The following is a 17,675-nucleotide window of genomic DNA, read 5'->3' on the forward strand; positions in this document are numbered from 1 at the left end:
ATTGACATCTTAATAGTATCGAGTCTTCCAATCCTTGGACATTGTATATCCTTCCAGTTATTTAGATTTTCTTTAACATTTTGCAGTTTTCAGAAGGTCTTGCACATCTTTCATTAGGCTTATTTCTAGGTAGGTTTATTTCTAGGCATTGATGCTTTTTTCAATATTACCAAAATAGTATCATTTCAGAAATTCATTATTTGTATTTACTAATATAATGCAGGCCTTAAAATTCACTTTATTCTAATAAATATATCTTTTGGATTTTTTAAGTATAAACTATGTTGCTGGCAAATATGTTTTATTTATGCATTTAATCTCTTTTTCTTTCCGTCTTACAACCAATTGCACGTGTTGTAACCTGTCTTTATGTTGCCTCATATTCTTATTGACCTTGGTATTGTCTGTTTTCATGCTTTCCCTGTTTAACTATAGATTTGTTGGTAATAAAGCCTTACATTATTTATTCATCTGAAATGTCTTAATTTCACCTTCACCTTCACTTTCACCTTTCACTTTTACCTTCACTTTTGAAGGGATTCTCACTGGATACAGAATTCTAGAAGTTATTTTCTGTAAGCATTTAAAAAATGTTCCACTGTATTCTGGGTCCCATAATTTCTGCTGAGAATTAAACTATCACTTTTACCATGGTTCCTTTGAAGATAATGTATTTTCCCTCCCTTTGGCTGATACTAATTAATCATAGTTACTATTTTAATTTTAATAAAAAATACATGATATAAAATTAACCACTTTAAAGGGATTAAGTACATTCACACGGGCTTCCCTGATGGCTCAGTGGTATAGAAACCACCTGCTAATGCAGGAGACGTGGGTTCAATCCTTGGGTCAAGAAGATCCCCTAGAGTAGGAAATGGCAACCCACTCCAGCATTTTTGCCTGGAAAATCCCATGGACAGAGGAACCTGGCAGGCTACAGTCCATGGGGTTGCAAAAGAGTTGGATACAACTTAGTGACTGAGGAAGAACAACAAAATACATTCACATTGTTAAACAAACATCACCACTCTCCATCTCCAGAACTTTTTCATCATCCTAAACCAAAATTCTGCATCCATTAAACAATAAATCCCTATTCTTCCCTCTCCAAATCCCTTGGTAACTGCCATTCTACTTTCTGTCTCTCAAGGATTTGACTACCCTAGGTACTTCATACAAATATAATCATAAAAAATTGTTCTTTTGCATCTGGTTTATTTGACAAAATGTCTTCAAAATTCATCCATGTTGTAACAAGTTATCAGAATTTCCTTCCTTTTTAATCTGAATAATATTCCATTTGTGTATATACCACATTGTGTTTATCCCTTCGTTTATTGATGGACATTTGGGCTGTTTTCACCTTTGAAGCTTTTGTGAATCCTGCTGTGATAACAAGGATGTACAAATAACTGCTCAAGTCTCTGCTGTCAGTTCTTTTGGGTACATACAAAGGAGAACTGATGGATCACATGGTTATTCTATAATTTTTTGAGGAACTGCCACACTGTTTTCCACAGTGACTATACCATTTTATATTTACATTAGTGAAACACAAGGGTTCCAATTTCTCCACACACTTGTTAATACCTGTTATTTTATTAATGGCCACCATAATGAATATGAAGTGGTATCTCACTGTGGTTTTGATTTGCATTTCCCTAATGATTTTGATGTTGAGAATCTTTTCATTGGCTATTCAAATATTTATTGGCTATTCAAATATCTCCTTTGAAGAAATGTCTATTCAAAGTCCTCTGCCCATTTTAAAACTATTTTTTTTGTTGTTGTTGAATTACAGGGTTCTTTAAATACTATGGATGTTGATCATTTATCTGACATCTGGCTTGCAAACATGAATATCTTCTTTCATTCTCTGGGCGGCCTTTTAAACTCCGTTGACAGCGTCCTTCCATGTGCAAAGGTTTTTAATTTTGATGTTGTCCGATTCATCTTTTTTCTTTTTGCCTGTACTTTGGGTATAATATTCAAGAAATCATTGCCAAATCCAAATTCATGAAGCTTCCCTCCTATTTTTCTCCCAAGACTTTTATAAAAGTTTCAGTTCTTAGAATCATAGTCATTTTAACATATCTGTCTCCTAACTCAAAAATCTGGGTCATTTTTTAATCTGTTTCTATTTTCAATGTTCTGTCTTGGTTTGTGGTCATATAGTATTGTCTAATAGCTGGCATGGCTAATCATTTTTATTGAAAACTTGACATTGTGTATAAGAAATGATACAGTGTCTAAATGATATCTTCTTCCAGAGAGAATGTATGGAGCTGGGGAGTGCTGGTCACTTTAAGCAAATCAGGGACTGAGCTCAGTAGTGGTAGCTTCGTAACATTCAGTTCTACTTCTGCTCTAGTTCCTAGGGAATAGTTCTCTAGGTATTTTGCCTGAGATGATGCTCCCAACAAATTATGATAGTCACACTTATTTTTCCTAGATCTGAGATACATTACCATTTTCCCTTGGTTCACCCCTATTGTCTATGCCTTCCTGTCCCGGAATAATTGAATTAATTTTTCCAGGGTCACACAGCTATAAATAATGGAGGTGGGGCCAAAACCAGGCAGCTTGGTTCCCAAGCCCACACTCTTAAAACTAAAGTGCTTATAATATATCAGACAGTGTGCCAGATATAGACTAAAGCTCTCACAGGCTTTAGATGCTCCCATTTAGAAAATGGCCATTGTAACTTAAATCTGTTTTTAAAAAGAAACAGAAAAAAAAATATCAAATATCTAACTTTATGGCTTTTCTGTTTTAGAAAAGGAAGTATTAAAAATAAAGACCTTAGGGGGGCTTCCTGGTAGTCAAGTGGTTAAAAATCTGCCTGCCAACGCAGAGGACATGGGTTCAATCCCTAGTCCAGGAAGATTTCACATGCCATGGAGCAACTAAATCTGTGTGGCACAATTACTGAAGCCCGCACACCTAGAGTCTGTGCTCGGCAACAAGTGAAGCAACTGCAGTGAGAAACCTGAAAACATAATGAAGAGTAGCCCGCACTCACTGCAACTAGAGAAAGCCCTGAGCAGTAACAAAGAGGATTAAGATATCAACATACGAAACTGGGGTGGACACAAACACATAGTTCATGGCAACGACCCACAGGATTCTGCACAGTGTTGTCCTTGGGTCCCCCTCAAGCCTAATTTCATACCATCCCACATTCATTTTTTTCACTTCTTGCCACTGTGATGTTTCTACAGTTCCTAGAAATTGCTAGATTCCTTCTGCAGAGCCTTGTGAGTATGTGCTTAGTCACTCAGTAGTGTCCGACTCTGTGTGACCCCTTGGACTGTAGCCTGCCAGGCACCTTTGTCTCTAGGCAAGAATACTGGAGTGGATTGCCATGCCCTCCTCCAGGGGATCTTCCCAACCCAGAGATCGAACCCAGGTCTCCCACATTGCAGGCAGATTCTTTACCATCTGAGCCACCAGGGAAGCCCAATATACTTGCTTTCTCCTCCAACTGAAACACTCTGCACTACAAACTTCCCTTCATCTGGTTAACTCCTTTTTACCCTTCTGCTCAAGGACCATATCCTCAGAGAAATATTTATGACACCACCTCTGACCCTAGGCTAAGTAAGGTCAAGTATTTTATGTTCTTAAAGAATTTTGATCATTTTTTTTTTCAGAGTATTATCTCAGTTCGTAATCATGTATTCATTAGAGTGACTGTTTCATGTGTTTTTCTCATTAGACTACAGACTCTGTAATAGTGTCCTACAGGTCCTTGAAACTGTTCATTTTATTTTTCAATCTTTTTTTCACTTTGTTCTTCAGATTGAACAATTTCTATTTATCTGTCAAGTTCACTGATTCTTTCCTAGTTCATTTCCATTCTGCTATTGAGTCCATTCAGTGAATGTTTTATTTCAGATACTGTATTTTTTAGTTTAAAATTTTTTACTTCTTTTTTAACTGTTTTTATTTTTCTGCTGTTAATATCTTTCCATTTATTATGACTATGCTTATCTTTACCAGCTGAAACACAGCTGCTTCACCATTTTTATCTGATAATTCCAACATCTGTGTCATTTTTTGCTTGGCCTCTGTTGACTTTTTTATCATGTTCTGTCTCTTTATACGTCAAGTACTCCTGGAGTATATCCTGGACATTTTGTTGCACAGATTTTGGGTCTTACTAAAATCCTCTGAGGAATACTTTTTTGTTTGTTTTAGCAGACAATCAACTTGAGTTGGTACAGATCATAAGCTCTCCCTTACTTTCTGTGGGCATGTTCCAACTTCAGTTGTTTCCAAGCCTTTTCTATACTCTCATTAGTTTGCCGCATGAAGCCACTCAGGGGTTGGGCATTCAGCCACTGTGACTCGGGCAGTGTTTTTTTTGTTTGTTTTAAAAATTCTTATGTCAGTTTTTAAAGCCATTGCTATGCTGCTTTGGGCCTATCTCATTCATGCACAGCTGGAGGTGACACAAGACATTTGGTTGGGTTCAAACACAGAATTAAGGAGCCCTATTCTCCAGCTTTCTCCTCTCCTGAATCCATACCTCCTCCCAATTCTATTTCTCTCAAGGTCTCTTTCCCTGGTTTCTCTAGTCAGAAGCTGAGGCTTTTCTCTGGGTTTTAGCTGTCCATAATTCCATAAATAGTGCCTGCCCTTGGGGAAAAGCCAAAAAACGAAAACAACTGTGATAACAATGATTCCTCACACTCACTTTGGACTATAGGGTCCATTTCCCAGATCTTCAGGCAATAAAAGTAGGTTTTCTATTATAGTTTTTGGCCTCCAGTGTGGGCCTTAAATAGCTGAATGACTGAGGCCTACCTTCAGGTTAAAGCCACAAGAGCAAGAGAAATTGACCTTCATAGTTTTGACTCTCCTTCCCAATCTACCTGCTTTTGTTTACTTTCTGAGTCCTCAGGTAGTTGCTCTTTGCATTTCCTTCAGTTTTGGGTCATGAGCAGTGAAAAAGAGGTTGTAGTGGACTTACTCCATCTTGAATGGAACTGGAAGCCTCCGTACTTCAGGACAGTAGGGACCATATGGGGTTTTTTACCCTTGATCTTCCGGAGAAGGCAATGGCAACCCACTCCAGTACTCTTGCCTGGAAAATCCCATGGATGGAGGAGCCTGGTAGGCTGCAGTCCATGGGGTCACTGAGTGGGACACGACTGAACGACTTCCCTTTCACTTTTCACTTTCATGCATTGGAGAAGGAAATGGCAACCCACTCCAGTGTTCTTGCCTGGAGAATCACAGGGACGGGGGAGCTTGGTGGGCTTCTGTCTATGGGGTCGCACAGTTGGATACAACTGAAGCGACTTAGCAGCAGCAGCAGCAGCACCCTTGATCTTCACAATACTTGATAAATGGAAGGCACTCAATAAATATTTGTGGAATGAACTGAGAATAAAAGTATACCAGATACTGAAAATACAACAAAAACATTCTGCATGGTTAACAGGAAGGACATCTTTGAAAGAAAAGAGATTCTAACATCAATCATAAGCATTTCAAATACATTAAGAAAAACAAAGATCCTTAAAGACTAAGATAAGAATAAGATCCTTAAAGACTATGCTGTAAAGATAGATAAGAAGTTAACAGGACAACTAAGAAAAAGATTCTGGTCCTACAGAACAAAAACTTAAAAGATTGGAACTTTTGAAGAACTAAGACTCTGCCTAGGATAGATTTTTGGCATAACTTTAATGGGGCAAGTTGAAGGGGAAAAACCAAATATGTGAGGAATGTAGGGATGAGAAGCTGACTGGGCAGAACACATGGGCCTTAGATCTCACCCCATTTTCCCTTCCCCCCTTTTTAATATTGTGCCTGTCTGCTTTCTTCTTTGCTCTAGATAGCTCCTTATCTCTATTTTCCTTTGGACTTCTCACTTTCCCTGGACACATGTTTTTTTTCTGACACTTTAAAAAATGCCTATTTCCTTAAGATGAATTTTGTAATTTAAAATGCAGATAAATTAATTAATTTTACCTTTCTCTTAACAGTTGGTTTTTGGGGGAGTTGAAATTTCTTGGTAGAAAAACTCCTGTTAACAGTTCTGTGCAACTATCTGAAATAAACTTGACATAAGCAAAAGCCTTGTTGTGTAATTTAGAAGTAACTGTGGTAAGTGTCTGATGGTTATAGTGAATGTCTTCTGTTAGGAGTGAAACCAGGCAGGACCCTGCAGGGCCTTTGCAGGCACAAACCACCAGCACCATGTCCTCCACTCCTTGATTGTAGAAAAGCTTTAGCTTCCTAGGCCTTCAGCAAGTTCCAAAGAGCGTACTTAATCACAGAAGTGAGAAAATACAGAAACAGAGGAAAACAGTCAAGCAAGATAAAGTAATAATAGTTTAGCCGTAAAACAAAGTAAAAGACCCTTAGTTCTTCCTCAAAGGCTACAGATAATATTCTGAGCCATATCCTTGAGTTGTTTTGCAGATACTAAACCCACTCCAGGATTGGAAAAATGGCAACCCACTCCAGAATTCTTGCCTGGGAAATCCCATGGACAGAGGAGCTTGGTGGGCTACAGTTCATGAGCTTGCAAAGATTCAGACATGACTCAGCAACTAAACCACCACCACCAAAACCACTACCAGGTGAAAGAAGTTAACAGCATGCTGCCCACAAGTTCACAGACCCAGACTGACTGCAACAAGACTGATGATGCCGACTCCCAAAGTACCACCCTGTTACCTCACCACCAACCAATCAGAAGGATGTACATAAGCTGACTACGTACCATTGACCATTACCTCACCGTGCCTTTAAAAACCCTTTCCTGAAATCCATCAAGGGGTTGGGGTCTCTTGAGCATTAGATGCCTGTTCTCCTTGCTTGGTGCCTTGCAATAAACTGTACTTTCTTTCACCACAATGCTGTGTCAGTAGATTGGCTTTACTACATATCATGTGAACAGACCCAAGCTTGGTTCGATGACAGGAGTACTCTCATTGTATATCTGGAATAGGAGTGCTCTGTGTACCTGGATAGCTGGCATAATGCAAGAAATTAGGGATTTGAAATCAGAAATATGCTATTTGTATGACCTTGGGTAAATAACAATCTTCTGTCATCTTTTAATGGGTATAGTACTATATATATACTTTTCTTACTTTGTGCTCACAGCTAGAGAAAGCAGAATCAAATTTGGGAACAATTATCCAAATTTAGGATAAAGAATCTGCCTGCAATGCAGGAGACACAGGTTCAATCCCTGGGTTGAGAGTACTCCCTGGAGAAGTAAATGGCAACCCACTTCAGTATTCTTGCCTGGGAAATCCCATGGGCAGAGGAGTCTGGTGGGCTGTGGTCCATGCGGTCAGAGTTGGACACGACTGAGCAACTAAACCACATCCAAATTTAAGTTTACTGGACATCATGCTTTTTGTAAACTAAAAGATGACTTCGTTGTAATTTTATTCCAGTATATTTATAATCACCTCAGTATTCAAAAAAAATTATGCTTTATTGAAGTAAGTTTCTTAAAATCCCTTTTGGAATGAGGTACAGTATAAATACATACATACTACATATCTTGCTATTGGGGGATAAAGTGAGTTTTTTGTTTTGTTTTTTTAGTGAGATGTTTTTACAGCTCATAGCAAAAGTATGGTTATTCAATTGATAATTTTTATTAAAAGTATATACTGTCATCATATTACTAAGCTTTGCTTTTAAAGTTGTGGAAAATTTTGATTGATTTAGAAGTTCTGTTTTCATCTGTTTTTATTACAATGTCTCTTTGTTCATATAAATAATGGACACAGCTTGTACTATAAAAGCTTGTACTATAAAAGAGCTGGGCAATCTAAGTTCTCTGCTTTAAATCTGTTATGGAGTAAATCTGTTTTATTTATTTTAATCTGTTACATTGGAGTAAATTTCCTGGTACTTCACCTTCCTGTACTTCAATTCCAAACCTATACAATGGGTAAGGTGGAAGGGTGTTAGATAATCTAATGCCTTTATCAGTTTTAAGGCTATGCTTCTATTCCCTTGGGCTTCCCTGATGACTCAGAGGGTAAAGCATCTGCCTGCAATGCAGGAGACCTGGGTTTGATCCCTGGGCTGGGAAGATCCCCTGGAGGAGGAAATGGCAACCCACTCCAGTATTCTTGCCTGGAGAATCCCATGGATGGAGGAGTCTGGTAGGCTACACTCCACTGGGTGGCAGAGAGTTGGACACAACTGAGTGACTTCACTTTCACTTTTCTTTCACTTTCTATTCCCTTATGGACCTACTGCAAAACAAACAGTGTGAGAAAATACCAATACATGTTGCTTGGGAACTTCACATCTTATACAAACATCATGTGTGTATACACACACACACACACACACACACACACACACGTCTTCTGTCACTTAATAGAAACAACTTCTTGTCTTTCTCTTGGTGTGTGTTCCTGTAGTGTATAATGTACTTTGGGTTTATTCTTTTGGAGCAATGTTGACAATAGTGACATCTAGTGACTATACATATTATTTAGCAAAAGTTTATGGCCAAGTCTCCTGCATTGCAGGCAGATTCTTTACCATCTGAGCCACCAGGGAAGACCCTTCTAAATGTGGGTGATTCATTTTGTGACTTAGCTAAACACCTGAAACCGTTCCTCATCTCTTGTCCCTACAGATTTAAGAAACATCAATTAAATTTGACAGGTGCACTAACTGAACACATAACATTTGAAGAAAATTTCTTCAAAAAATCATAATGTATACAGAATTATACATTAACTATTTTAAGAGAGATTTGAACTTTTTTCCTTCCTTTGAGAGTGGCAGTACAAGAGCTGAGTTCAGATGTGTTTCAATATGTAGTGCATGCCCTTAGCTACTAAGCATTAGTTCAGTCGCTCAGTCGTGTCCGACTCTTTGCAACCCCATAAATCGCAGCATGCCAGGCCTCTTTGTCCATCACCAACTCTCAGAGTTTACCCAAATTCATGTCCATCGAGTCAGTGATGTCATCCAACCATCTCATCCTCTGTCGTCCCCTCTTCCTCCTGCCCCCAATCCTCCCAGCATTAGGGTCTTTTCCAATGAGTCAACTTTTCGCATGAGGTGGCCAAAGTACTGGAGTTTCAGCTTCAGCATCAGTCTTTCCAACGAACACCCAGGACTGATCTCCTTTAAGATGGACTGGTTGGATCTCCTTGCAGTCCAAGGGACTCTCAAGAGTCTTCTCCAACACCACAGTTCAAAAGCATCAATTCTTCAGTGCTCAGCTTTCTTCACAGTCCAACTCTCACATCCATACATGACTACTGGAAAAACCATAGCCTTGACTAGACAGACCTCTGTTGGCAAAGCAATGTCTCTGCTTTTGACTATGCTCTCTAGGTTGGTCATAACTTTCCTTCCAAGGAGTAAGTGTCTTTTAATTTCATGGCTGCAATCACCATCTGCAGTGATTTTGGAGCCCCCCAAAATAAAGTCTGACACTGTTTCCACTGTTTCCCCATCTATTTGCCATGAAGTGATGGGACCAGATGCCATGATCTTCGTTTTCTGAATGTTGAGCTTTAAGCCAACTTTTTCACTCTCCTCTTTCACTTTCATCAAGAGGCTTTTTAGTTCCTCTTCACTTTCTGCCATAAGGGTGGTGTCATCTGCATATCTGAGGTTATTGATATTTCTCCCGGCAATCTTCATCCCACTTTGTGCTTCTTCCAGGCCAGCGTTTCTCATGATGTACTCTGCATATAAGTTAAATAAGCAGGGTGACAATATACAGCCTTGACGTACTCCTTTTCCTATTTGGAACCAGTCTATTGTTCCATGTCCAGTTCTAACTGTTGCTTCCTGATCTGCATACAGGTTTCTTAAGAGGCAGGTCAGGTGGTCTGGTATTCCCATCTCTTTCAGAATTTTCCACACTTTATTGTGATTCACACAAAGGCTTTGGCATAGTCAATAAAGCAGAAATAGATGTTTTTCTGGAAATCTTGCTTTTTCGATGATCCAGTGGATATTGGCAATTTGATCTCTAGTTCCTCTGCCTTTTCTAAAACCAACTTGAACATCTGGAAGTTCACGGTTCACACATTACTGACACATATATTTGTTAAATGAACATTAGATAAAGTATATACGTCAATGTCTGGGTTCATATGTATGCCTTTAGAATCTTTGGAACTATTGCTGCCTTTCAGACAGAAGTCTTTTTGAGTTTACATCAAGATCATCAAGTGAAAACAAGTAACAGTATAATTCTTTCTGAACAAATTAATTTAAAAGTTATATTTAAGCTGTGGTACGTATACACAATGGAGTATTTACTCAGCCATTAAAAAGAATACATTTGAATCAGTTCTAATGAGGTGGATGAAACTGGAGCCAATTATACAGAGTGAAGTAAGCCAGAAAGAAAAACACCAATACAGTATACTAACACATATATATGGAATTTAGAAAGATGGTAACAATAACCCTGTATGCAAGACAGCAAAAGAGACACAGATGTATAGAACAGTCTTTTGGACTCTGTGGAGGCGGGAGATGATTTGGGAGAATGGCACTGAAACATGTATAATATCATATAAGAAACGAATCGCCAGTCCAGGTTCGATGCAGGATACAGGATGCTTGGGGCTGGTGCGCTGGGATGATCCAGAGGGATGGTATGCAGAGGGAGGTGGGAGGCGGGTTCAGGAACATGTGTACACCCGTGGCAGGTTCATGTTGATGTATGGCAAAACCAATACAATATTGTAAAGTAATTAGCCTCTAATTAAAATAAATAAATTAAAAAAAATAAAAGTTATATTTAATGAGACTACCTTTTATAAAGAGCAATCAATCTAGATCAGTTTTTTTTAAGGTAATGATTAGCTAGCATTACTGTTTAATAAGGACAATACAAATCTGAACAATACTACTACAATTCAAATGGACTCTGCCACTATTAAAATTTCTATGGATATTCAGTTCTCATTAATCAGATATTATCGTGAATTTTTATTCTTTTAAGGTGCCCAGATGTTGTCTCCACAATAAAATGGTAAGGTATTCCAGGATTCAGAGTATGTTTTATATTCTTGTCTTTTCCTTAGTACCAAACACAATGGTTTTTCTCACCTACAGTAGTAACTTACTCAGAATCCAAGGTTTTTCACAACATGGCATCAAACCATCTTGTCTGCTTTCTCTGTAGCTATTTTGACACTATATTTAAGGCAAACTGTTAACTGCTCGTCTATGTTTTATTTGTTTACTTTTATTTGCTTGGAATACCTTTCTATTGCATCTCTTTTTTTGCAAATTATATCTGTTGCTTAAGGGTTATTTCAAGAAAAGCTTCCTGCAAGGTACACCCAAAACTGGAAGTCATCTCTTTTGAACTCTCACATCATTTGGTCACTTCTCTACCCTCCCTTTCTCTCTCTAGTTGTTTATCCTTGGGCTTCTTTACAAGCTTCTTTCTTTCTATCTATCCCTTAAATGTGGAAGTTCCTTGGGATTTTGCCTTATGCCCTTTTTTCTTATCACTCTATTTTTTAAGAAATTTACTTTACTCCCAATGGCTCTAATTATGACCAGTAAGCTGATGAGTCTGGGCTAGAGAAGCCGTCCTGAGATTCTATCTGGTATATTTACCAAAATATTGAATATCTCTACTTGACCACCTTTATAAGTATCTTAAGCTCAGTCTATGCACAACTGAACCCAAGACCTTTCCCCACCAAATCTATTCCTTCTTCAGAAAATTTACTATCTCAGAGTAAAGCTACCATCTACCTAGTTGCTCAAGTTAGAAACTGAGGAGTCATTCCTTCTCCCCACTTCTCCTTTTCTGCCAACATTCAGTGAGTTACTAAATCATAACACAAGGTCCTAAATATTTAAAATTTTTTTCCACTTTTCTCCATGTAAATTGCCACTACCACAGTCCAGGCCATAAGCACCTTTCTCCCTAAACACCATAATGGCCTTTCCAATGGTTTTCCCCATTTTTCTAGCCTTGGTCCTCCCTACTGTAATTTTCATAATGCAGAGTAATCTTCTAAAATGTTGAGTGACCTGCTTAATATTCTTGAATAGCTTCCCATAGAAGAAAAACATCCAGACTCCTCAAACTCAGCTTACACAGCCCTCTGTTATAACAGCTAACTTTGTCCTTGTGTATCTCCTTATTCTTCACTTGGCATTCTAAACTTCAACTGTACTAAACTGTAGTTCTTCACTGTGGTCATGCTTTACATCTTCAAGACTTTATCAATTTTATATGTTGTCTCCTCACTCCACACCCTGGCTTTTGGCCCAGCTAATTCTACATAGTTTAAGAAGTTATTCTTGTAGAAGCTCCCTTCAGTCTGCATTCTTATAGTAGGATCCACCCCAGTATGATAACTGCATGTTTGATTACCATCCCTTTTTCACTTAATAAATATTGAGAGTACACTAAGTAACTGGCACTGTATTCTTCCTTATATAGAATTTAGTCAGTATAGGGTATTGTGGCAGAGAAGGAAATGGCAACCCACTCCAGTGTTCTTGCCTGGAGAATCCCATGGGAAGAGGAGCCTGGTGGGCTGCTGTCTATGGGGTTGCACAGAGTCGGACACGACTGAGGCGACTTAGCAGCAGCAGCAGCAGGGTATTGTGGAAGCACATATGATATATGGTAGTGGTAGTTTAGTTGTTAAGTCGTGTCTGACTCTTGTGACCCCATGGGCTATAGCATGCCAGGCTCCTCTGTCTATGGGATTCTCCAGGCAAGAATACTGGAGTGGGCTGTCATTTTCTTCTCCATGTACGATACATGGGATCCAAGAAATGCTTCTCAGAGACTCGCATTTTCACCTGTTTTCTCAGTAGACTGAATCAGTGCTGATTTCATAATCATTTCTGAGTTCTTTGAATTACCTAACATAATAAATGGTGGATAAATATCTAATCCCATTAACTGTTGGATTTTAAACACGTACAAAATGTTTTCACATTGTATGAGGACTCCAGGCAACCATGACTTTCTACTTAGCAGAGTTTTTCTTTGCTATCACTTTGGATATAATGGAGTGTAAAAAGTGTAAAAGCAAACTGCTACTGTGAAAGATATGGGACTTATTATCAGAATACCATGGTTAATAATTTTGCTGCTTTCTGATTATGTGTCCTTTGTCAAGATCCTTAACCTCTCTAAGCCTCAGTTTTCTTATCCGAAAAAGGTAGTTATAAATTCAAATGAGATAAGAGAAAATGAAAGTATAACACAAAATGTAAAGGAGTATCCAGATGATATTATTATTATTGTTATTAGAAGGACTACAGATCAGGTCTTCCTGTTATTGGCCATCTCAGCTCTATAAACAGGAGTTCCAAATCTCCTCCTTCATCTTCTCTTTAGCACCTAAAATGTTGGCTTTTGTACTTTAATAAACACATATGCATGGGAATGTTTTAAAAAACAAAGATAAATACTGTATGATTTCACTTATAAGTGGAATCTAAAACAAACTAATGAATATAACAAAAAAGAAACAGACAGACATAGAGAACAAACTAGTGGTTACCAGTGGTGAGAGGGAAGAGGGAGGGGCAATATAGGGGTAGCAGATTAAGAGGTACAAACTACTATGTATAAAACAAACAAGCTGCAATGATATATTGTACAGCACAGGGAATACAGCCAATGTATTGTAATAGCTATAAATGGAGTACAATGTTTAAATATTGTGACTCACTATGCTGTACACCTGAAGCTTATATAATATCATATATCAACTATATCTCTCTAAAATAAAAGTCACATAACAAGTATTGACAATGATTTGGAGAAATAGGACCCTCCTCTACTGCTGGTGATAATGTTAAATGATACAGCCACTTTGGAAAACAATCTGGCAGTTCCTGAAATGATTTCACATAGTTACCAGATGACCTAGCAATTTTACTCTTAGGTATATTCTCAAGAAAACATATTTCCACACAGAAATCTATAAACAAATATTTATATCAGCATTATTAATAATAGCCAAAAGGCAGATCAACCCAAATATTCATCAGCAGATGAATGGATAAGCAAAATGTGGTACACCTACACAACGGAATATTATCCAGCCATTAAAAATACATGCTATGATAAACCTTGAAAACATCATACTAAATGAAAAAAGCCAATCACAAAAGATTACATATTATCCATTTATGTGAAAGTATATAATAGGGAAATCTACAGAGACAGAAAGTAGATTAGTAGTTGGGTAGGGTTAGGAACGGAGAAGGCAATGGCACCCCACTCCAGTACTCTTGCCTGGAAAATCCCATGGATGGAGGAGCCTGGTGGGCTGCAGTCCATGGGGTCGCTAAGAATCGGGCACAACTGAGTGACTTCACTTTCACTTTTCACTTTCATGCATTGGAGAAGGAAATGGCAACCCACTCCAGTGTTCTTGCCTGGAGAATCCCAGGGACGGGGAAGCCTGGTGGGCTGCCGTCTATGGGGTCACACAGAGTCGGACACGACAGAAGTGACTTAGCAGCAGCAGCAGCAGCAGCAGGGTTAGGAATGGGGAGGACACAAAGTTTTTAGCAATAAGGCATGGGGTTTAAGGTGATGAAAATGTTCCAAAACCATAGTGACAGTTATTCATATCTGTGAATACACCAAAAGCACTGAAATGTATACTTTAAATAAACAAATAGTTTATGAATAGTATATATATGAATGATAATAAATTTGATTTAAAACAAAAACAAAACACACACACACACACAGATAAACAAGCCAAAACATTTAACAAGTAAATATTAAAGGGACAAAAGAGTTAGAAATACCAGTCATTGAAAATCTAGAATTTAGACATATGGAACAAAAAATATCAGGCCACAATTTTTGAGAAAATGTTAACTGGAAGTGTAGGTGGCACAAAACAGTAACAATTTGAATCATTTCTGTCAGTAAAATAGTACCACGTTATGCTAAGGCAGGATATGTGGGTTCAAGGACTAGGTTAGCCACTAACTTATCTACTGACACCCAAGTGCTGCCCACCCACCACTCTCATCTTTCAGTTTCTTGATCTCCTTGGCTCCTATGATCCTTTTTCCACCCTATCTTAGCTACACACTCACAAGGCCACAAACATCAAATGGCCACTCAATTCTGCCCAGCTATGCTACTATGCTTCTCTAGTATTGCTACAGATTGAATATTTGTACCTCCTCAAAATCCATATGTAGAAATCCTAACCCTCATTGTGATGGTGGTATTAGGAGGTGGGCCTTTGGGAGGTGATTAGTTCATGAGGGCAGAGCACACATGAATGTGATTAATGCTCTTATAAAAGAGACCCAGAGAGCTCCCTTGCCTTTTTCAGACACACATGAACCAAGAATTGAGCCCTCACCAGACACTGAATCTGCTGGCACCTTGATCTTGGACCTCTCAGCATCTAGAACCGTGAGAAAAAAATTCTGTTTGTAAGACAACCAGACTGTATTTTTCGTTGTTGTTATAGCAGCTTGAACGAACTAAGACAAGTATGACTGCTTCTGTGTTCAAAATGACTATTTTTATATTTTCTCTTCACCTCTTAAAACTTTCATCCAAATGTTCCTTCTCCTACGAACTTCAGGCAGAAACTCATCTTCTGATCACTGAATCCACCCCTGTATCTGCATCTCTACCTATACTCGCTGCCTTTCTTCTCGTTACTATGTTTTATGTTCATGTTCCTAGGTCGACATTTCTACATATTCCCTGGACTCAATTCCCTCTCACTTTCTGAGAGACCCCACTTTTAAGAGCTACATTTTCTCTCTTGTACAATATTTTCTCCCTCTACACTGGATCACTCCCATTAGCTTAAAAACATACTTAAGCATCCCCATGGTTAAGAATTCTACTTCGACCCCATATATGCCATTTCTCAGTTCTTCTTCATAGTGAAATATCTTGAGATATCCACAAGCTACGTCCATTTCTTCACATCACACATACTCTTTATTGCGCTTATCAAAACTCAGCAGTCATTTATTTTACATTACCTCTCAGCATGTGTCAGTACCATTAGCCATGCTTTGTCATCTTGGTTTCTTAAGTCACCACATGCTTCGGGTTTTCTTTCTATCTCACTGCTTACTCCACTTCCTTTGCTTGCTTCTTTTCCTCTGTTTTACCTCTAATCACTGGAATGCTCTCTATGAACACACTTTCCCTAGGCAGTTTTATCTATTAATTCATGCTGATGTCTCTCAACTTTGTATCTTTGGTCCCATATACACAACTCAAAACTCAGAACTTTAGATTTTTAATAAGCAGATCAAATGTAAGGTGAGCAAAATAAAAATACTCCCCCTATACACACATTTTCTTCCCAAGTTTTTACTATTTGGTAAATGGAAAAGTGTTAGTTGCTCAGTCGTGTCTGATTATTTGCAACCCCATGGACTGTAGCCCACCAGGTTCCTCTCTCCAGGGCATTTTCCAGGCAAGAATACAGGAGTGGCATTCCCTTCTCCAGGGAGGGGATCTTCCTGACTCAGGGATTGAACCCAGATCTCCTGCATTGCAGGCAGATTCTTTGGTAAGTGGAAAAATCATGCACTAAAGCTCAATCAGTCCTGGGTGTTCTTTGGAAGGAATGATGCTAAAGCTGAAACTCCAGTACTTTGGGCACCTCATGCGAAGTGTTGACTCATTGGAAAAGACTCTCATGCTGGGAGGGATTGAGGGCAGGAGGGGAAGGGGACGACAGAGGATGAGATGGCTGCATGGTATCACCAACTCAATGGACGTGAGTTTGAGTGAACTCCGGGAGTTGGTGATGGACAAGGAGGCCTGGCGTGCTGCAATTCATGGGGTCGCAAAGAGTTGGACATGACTGAGCGACTGAACTGAACTGAACTGATTGAAGGCTCAATACAAAAATCCAGAAGCTTCTTTCTTTCACTCCTGTATTTAAAACATCATCAAGTCTGTAGGTTATGCCGCCAAATATATCTCACACCCAATGATGTGGTTTATACCACATTAGCCAAAACTATGGTCATTCCTTCCTGGATTACCACATTCTGCTCCTAGTCTTGCCCCCCATCCCCTATGGCCCATTCACCACATACCAGGTGGAACAAATCTTTATACAATAAATCAGATTGTATTACTCCCTACCAAAAAAACTCCCTGTTGGTTTCTCATCACACTTTTAATAAATAAATTCCTAGCTTATGGGTAGATCCCCATGACCGATTCAAAGCCCTACATGCTTGGGCCCCTACCTATGCTCTCCAAGCTCATCTTGTTCCACTTTTTCTACCTTCCAGCTACAGCATTCTTAATGATGTTCTTTGAAAGAGTCAAGTTCTTTCCTACCTTGGGTTTTTGCAACTGTAATTTCTTTTACCTGCAATATTCTGATCCCCAGTATTTCCTTGGCTGGCTTTTTTATGTCACTGAGGTCTCAGCACAAACATCAACTCTTCAGAGAGGCCTTCCCTAACCAATCAATCTAAAGTAACCACTCTCTGAGGTCCTCTCACTTCACACTGTTTTACTTCTTCACTGTACTCACCATTATCCAAGTTTCCTTATACATATACTGTTTACCTGTTTATTTTGTATCTTCATTAAAATGTAAGTTCCATGAGACAGGAATCTTGCCAGTCTTTTTTAACCATGATATTCACAATGCCTGGCAAATCCCCTAAAAATATCTCAGCAAGTCACTGAC

The 17,675-nt window shown here is 38.7% G+C and overlaps 1 protein-coding gene across 34 annotated transcripts in view; it reads right to left on the reverse strand.

Annotated features, from left to right (window-relative positions):
- Positions 1-17,675, reverse strand: part of SLC9B1 (solute carrier family 9 member B1) — a 79,462-nt gene that overhangs the window by 60,206 nt on the left and 1,581 nt on the right. The window lies entirely within an intron of this gene.

This window comes from Bos grunniens, chromosome 6 (assembly GCF_055505025.1).
Source record: "Bos grunniens cultivar Pamir isolate PY7600 chromosome 6, Bosgru_T2T1.0, whole genome shotgun sequence".
In the NCBI taxonomy this organism is placed as follows: domain Eukaryota; kingdom Metazoa; phylum Chordata; class Mammalia; order Artiodactyla; family Bovidae; genus Bos; species Bos grunniens.